We start from the raw sequence: 5633 nt of genomic DNA, 5'->3' as shown, positions 1-5633 counted from the left end.
TTCTGACAGGCATTTTTCACCCACATATTATTTCCTTCAAAGAGAAAGTTTAAAACGGCCTCATTTGGAGTAAATACTTAGTTTTCTATCTGGAAATGATCATGTTTTCCTTGAAACGCTATACATCTATGAGTCCTGGGTTTAAAATTACTGCCTGTATCCTGTCATTTTCTCCTCCTCCTAATCCTCCTTCCAATACACGCCTGAATTTTGCTTGTGATATTTTATGTCTCGGCATCTATTCAAGTAAATTTTGTTAACTTATTTCTCCACAGGAAAGAGAAAACCACATCCCCTCCTGGAACATGGGAGGATTTTATCTCATTTTATAGAATGTTTTATACAGCATTCATTTTAATCTTCCTGCATATGATGGATTGCAGATATCTCTCTTCTTCTATAATGTCACTTTGGTGCTAAAGCAAAATGTGAACATTTACAGGTACCATTTCAAAAGAATTATTTCCCGGGGGCACCTGGCTGGCTCAGTCAGTGGAGCACATGACTCTTGATCTTGGGGTTGTAAGTTCGAGCCCCACATTGGATGTACAGATGAGTTAAAAACAAAAATCTAAAAAAAAAAAAAATCACCCAAAACAGAAATATTTTCCATCGACTCAAAAACAATTAAAATACCACTGGAGAACATAGCAGAAGGTGAGGGAAATCTTGATGGTGGGGAAAAATATCCCAGACTTAGCATTTTGGTTTATTTGACCAGAGGGGGACGATCTGAAATGGTGAGCTGCACAGCCACCGGAGTGCGGTTGCAAGCCAGGGGTTGGCACGACAATACTGTGCACGCATACACCCCATGACAGGTGTTTGACCCAGGTCATCAAGAGCTAATGTTACTCGAGATACTGATTTCTACATCCTGGAAACATCATCAAGGAGCTTGTGTGCAGAAAACAATGCCACACAGGCCGAATCTGCAAATGCCTTATGATTTTCAACTCTGCCTCTCAAAGTAGAATCTCCTGCAGCCCAGGGACCCCCTTCTTCTCCCTGGTCATCATAAGTGGCTTTGCCAGTGAGGCTGTTAGCTTACCCTTGATTTGCTACAGGTGGTGGTGAAAAGAGGAGTCATTTGTGAGTGCCATGAGGACACATAGCTCATGACTTCAGTGTGAGGTTTACCGATCACCACACACCAGGTACAGCAGCCCCGGTAGCCGACGTCTGGTTGGCCCTACGTTTCCTTCTCCGACTTGTAGATGTGGCCGTATCTGCAGCTGCCAACCACCAGGCTCCGGATAGGGTGGGAATTGCTTGCTCATAAGAAGCAACTGATAAATGATAAGTCATAAGAACATCTCTGCAAAAACCTAGCCATAAATATGACCAGCGGATAGGGCTCCCCACTGTTTTTCTCACAAAGAAATTTAACATTCTATTTCGGGGGAATAAAATGGGATCTGGGCCCATCAATTCTAGCAATTTATGCTTTTGTGTAATCAAGCCTCCCCCCCTCCTTTTTTTCCCCTGAAAAGTGTGTAGAAATTAAGTGGGCTATCTCAAGTACATTTATTAGTTTCCTGCTGGCTTTTTTTCTTCTTGTTCTTTCTGTGCCTTCATTCCAGGAGCACTTTGAAAGTTTTCCTTACCCTTCTTCACCCAGAGCCCCTCGTGCCGCATCACGGGGTCCCGCCCTCATTTAGTACAACTTAGACCAGTTACCGAGCACCGCTGACTTGCACGATGCCCAACAGAGGGAAGAGAACGTGCGGAGGAAAACCGGAGCCTGCAGTGCTGTACGGTGGGATGAAAACCTAGCGTCTCCGAGTCAGCCAGAGGATGGGGAGGTGTCTGTGAGGAAGGCCGAGCCCCCAGCTAGCAGATTTTTGAGCGACAGGTAAGGATTAGCCAGAAAGATGGGCCTCCAGGCAGAGGAGGAAACGAAATCCTAACAGGTGGAATAGCATGGCCAAATACTCGGAGGTTTGAGGGCTTTCAGCCCTGAAAGAACTCAATACAGACCGTGGATGGGAAGTAAGTGATGTTTGTGCGCGTGCACGCACATGCACGTGTTCACACACGCGTAGCAGTGGTGGGGGGAGACACCCTGGAAGAGGAGTCTGCGACCTTAGAGGTCCCCTGCCTCAATACGGGTGTTCAAATGTTTCCAGGGCCCAGGGGATCATTCCACAGCAAACAAGGCACATGAAAACACTTCTCTCCTGAACATGAGCATCCAACAGGAGAAAAACAAACAGAACCAAGCATGTGATTGCCTTTATATAGGCATAAATCTAGAGACAGATGGAACAAGTTGACGACTGAGATAGAGGGGCAATTTTTAAGCCCCTCTTGTCCTAAATCTTTACATGGCGGCTTCTTTTTTTATTATTACTGTTATCAAAATTCCTTTGAAGTGCTGCACATTTATACTGCTATGTTAACCCCAATACTCCATGAAAAATCCAAATATAGACAGACTCCAACTTAAAAATACATTAAGTCCCCAAACTCCATTTCTAAGTTAGCTGTTTTATTCAGTGTGTTCACTCATAGAAGCAGTGTTACAAAAAGCAGCAAGCAACACTACCCTCATTCATTCACTGCACCCGGAAAGGCTCCCTTTTTCTATTGCAAAGTTCCATGAGTTTTGACAAATTAATAATGTGATGTGCCCACCATTACAGAATCATACAAAAGAGTTTCCTTGCCCCCTCAAATGCCCTTTGCTTCACATATTTAATCCTCACCACGCCCTGAACTACTGGTAATCCTGATCTATTTACCATTTCTATAGTTTTACTTTTTCCAGAGTGCCATATAGATACAAACCATCCACATGTAGTCTTTCAACTGGCTTCTTTCTCCTAGCAATGTGCATTTAAGAGTCTTTCATGTCTCTGTATGACTTGACAATTCCTCTTATTTTTAAAAATTATTAAGAGCAGTTTTAGTTTACAGAAAAATGGAGCACAAAAGACAGAAGTTCCCATATATCTCTTCAACCTCCCTCCCCCACAACAGTTTCCCTATTAATGTCTTGCATTAGTATAGTACATTTTGTACAGTTCGTGAGTTCGAATTGATACCCTTGATGTTGAGCCCCTTGATGGCTCATTTTGGCATTGATACTTTTTTTCCCCCCTTAGGCAAAGAACTTTATTAACCTTGTTTCAAACTGTGTTCCCAGGCTTCTTCAGCTTAATTAACTGCAAAGAATGAATTGTGTATAAGCAAAAACTGAAAAGAGCTGCACGCCTTGGGCTTAAAAATATCAGAGATCTAGATTTTGTCAGATTCATGAACAAAATTTTAAAAAGCAGGCATAATACTCTGGAAAACAGCATAGAGTTTCCTCAAGAAGTTGAAAATAGAGCTACCTTACGACCCAGCAATCGCACTATTTACCCTAAAGATACAAATGTAGTGATCTGAAGGGGCACGTGCACCTGAATGTTTATAGCGGCAATGTCCACAATAGCCAAACTATGGAAAGAACCTAGATGTCTGTCAACAGATGAATGGACAAAGAAGATGTGGTATGTGTATATACAATGGTATATTATGCAGTCATCAACAGAAATGGAATCTTGCCATTTGCAACGAAATGGATGGAACTAGAGGGTATTATGCTGAGCGAAGTAAGTCAATCAGAGAAGGACAATTATCATATGATCTCCCTGATATGAGGAATTTGAGAAGCAGGATGAGGGGCTTGGGAGGGGGTAGAGAAGGAAAAATGAATCAAGATGGGATTGGGAGAGAGACAAACCGTAGGAGACTCTTAATCTCACAAAACAAACTGAGGGTTGCTGGGGGGAGGGGGGTAGGGAGAGGGTGGTGGGGTTATGGACATTGGGAAGGGCATGTGATATGGTGAGGGCTGTGAAGTGTGTAAGCCTGACGATTCACAGACCTGTACTCGTGGGGCAAATAATACATTATATATTAATAAAAATAATTAATATAAAAAAGGAGGCATGTATAAACTAGCAGCTCCCAGTAACTTCTTCAAGTTTTATCTTCTTCAGAACTTGACTCAATTCGGTTTGCTTCATTCTTGGAAGCTTCATCACAATTCTCCACAAGATCTGGAACGTCATCATCTTCCTCCTCTCTGACAGCAAGTGGGGCTTTTCCGTCCACAGATTGTGTGGGCAGAGCTTCAGCCAGTCCTCTTCAGCTAGTCAGACTGTCTGCACCGGTTGGTTTAAGACACTGGGTAGCGTTTCTGACAGCTGCTTTGTCTCAGCATGGCCCGAAATGGTGAAAGTGTTCATCACCGGTGATGCCTGAACTTTGGGGTTGTGAGAGTGGATCACTGTTCCTTGGTTTGTGAACATATTCACTTCTTCAATACCAAACATACTGTTTACCCCTAACTTCTTTAAGGAGAACTGAAGTTTTTTATCATCCGCTATAGCCGTTCTATGAACCACCTTCTTCAGGCGAGCAGTTTCTTTCCCACCAATGCGCACTTGTGCTTGCAGTTTGGAGTTTATCTTGGTTCATGGTAGTTACTTTCATCCTGTTGGAGCAGAAATGGGAGACCGCAGGGGGAATGGGGTTGGTGCTCAGGGGGTCTCGGGTGGACCAGCTGAGATGAGGTGTTGGTACTGATACATTTTTAAAAACTAAAGTTCGTAGTTTATATCAGGATTCTTTTGTTATGTTTTATACTCTATGGGTTTTGAAAAATGCATAATGACATGTATCCAGCATTACAGTACCATACAGAACAATAATTTCACTGCTCTTAAAAATTGCCTATGCTGGGGCACCTGGGTGGCTCAGTGGGTTAAAGCCTCTGCCTTCGGCTCAGGTCATGATCCCAAGGTCCTGGGATCGAGCCCCACATCGGGCTGTCTGCTCAGCAGGGAGCCTGCTTCCTCCTCTCTCTGCCTGCCTCTCTGCCTACTTGTAATCTCTGTATGTCAAATAAATAAATAAAATCTTTTAAAAAAAATTGCCTATGCTGGGCGCCTGGGTGGCTCAGTTGGTTGAGCAACTGCCTTCGGCTCAGGTCATGATCCTGGAGTCCTGGGATCAAGCCCTGCATCGGGGTTCCCTGCTCAGCGGGAGGGAGGCATGGGGGGTCTGCTTCTCCTTCAGACCTTCTCCCTCTCATGCTTGCTGGTTCTCATTCTCTCTCTCTCTCAAATAAATATGTAAAATCTTTTTAAAAAATTGCCTATGCTCTACCTATTAGCCCTCTCTCTCTCCCTATGAATGACCTCGCCCCCGCCCCAGCAACCAGTGATCTTTCTACTGTCTCCATAGTTGTGCTATTTTCAGAATGTCATTCGTTGGAATCATTCAGTATGTAGCCTTTTCAGATTGGTTACTTTCACTTAGCAATATGCATTTAAGTTTCCTCCATTCTTTTGGTGGCTTGATTGTTCATTTTTTTCCCCAAAGATTTTATTTCAGAGAGAGAATATGTATGTGCATGCACACACGCAAGCCTGAGTGGGGAGAGGGGAAGAGGGAAGCAGACTCTCCACTGAGCAGAGAGCATGATGAGGGGCTCAATCCCAGGACCCTGGGATCATGACCTGAGCTGAAGGCAGACGCTTAACCGACTGAGCCACCCAGGTGCCCCTTGATGGCTCATTTCTTTTTAGCAATGAATAATATGCCATTGTGTGGATATACCACAGTTTACACCTGTTGAA

The 5633-nt window shown here is 43.8% G+C and overlaps 1 pseudogene; it reads right to left on the bottom strand.

Annotated features, from left to right (window-relative positions):
* Nucleotides 1-3969: 3969 nt before the first annotated feature.
* Nucleotides 3970-4485, bottom strand: LOC111150385 (annotated as a pseudogene).
* Nucleotides 4486-5633: the final 1148 nt, after the last annotated feature.

Source organism: Enhydra lutris, unplaced genomic scaffold (assembly GCF_002288905.1).
Source record: "Enhydra lutris kenyoni isolate GAN:26980312 unplaced genomic scaffold, ASM228890v2 scaffoldscaffold23, whole genome shotgun sequence".
Lineage (NCBI taxonomy): Eukaryota > Metazoa > Chordata > Mammalia > Carnivora > Mustelidae > Enhydra > Enhydra lutris.
This window is presented reverse-complemented; position numbering and strand designations above follow the sequence as displayed.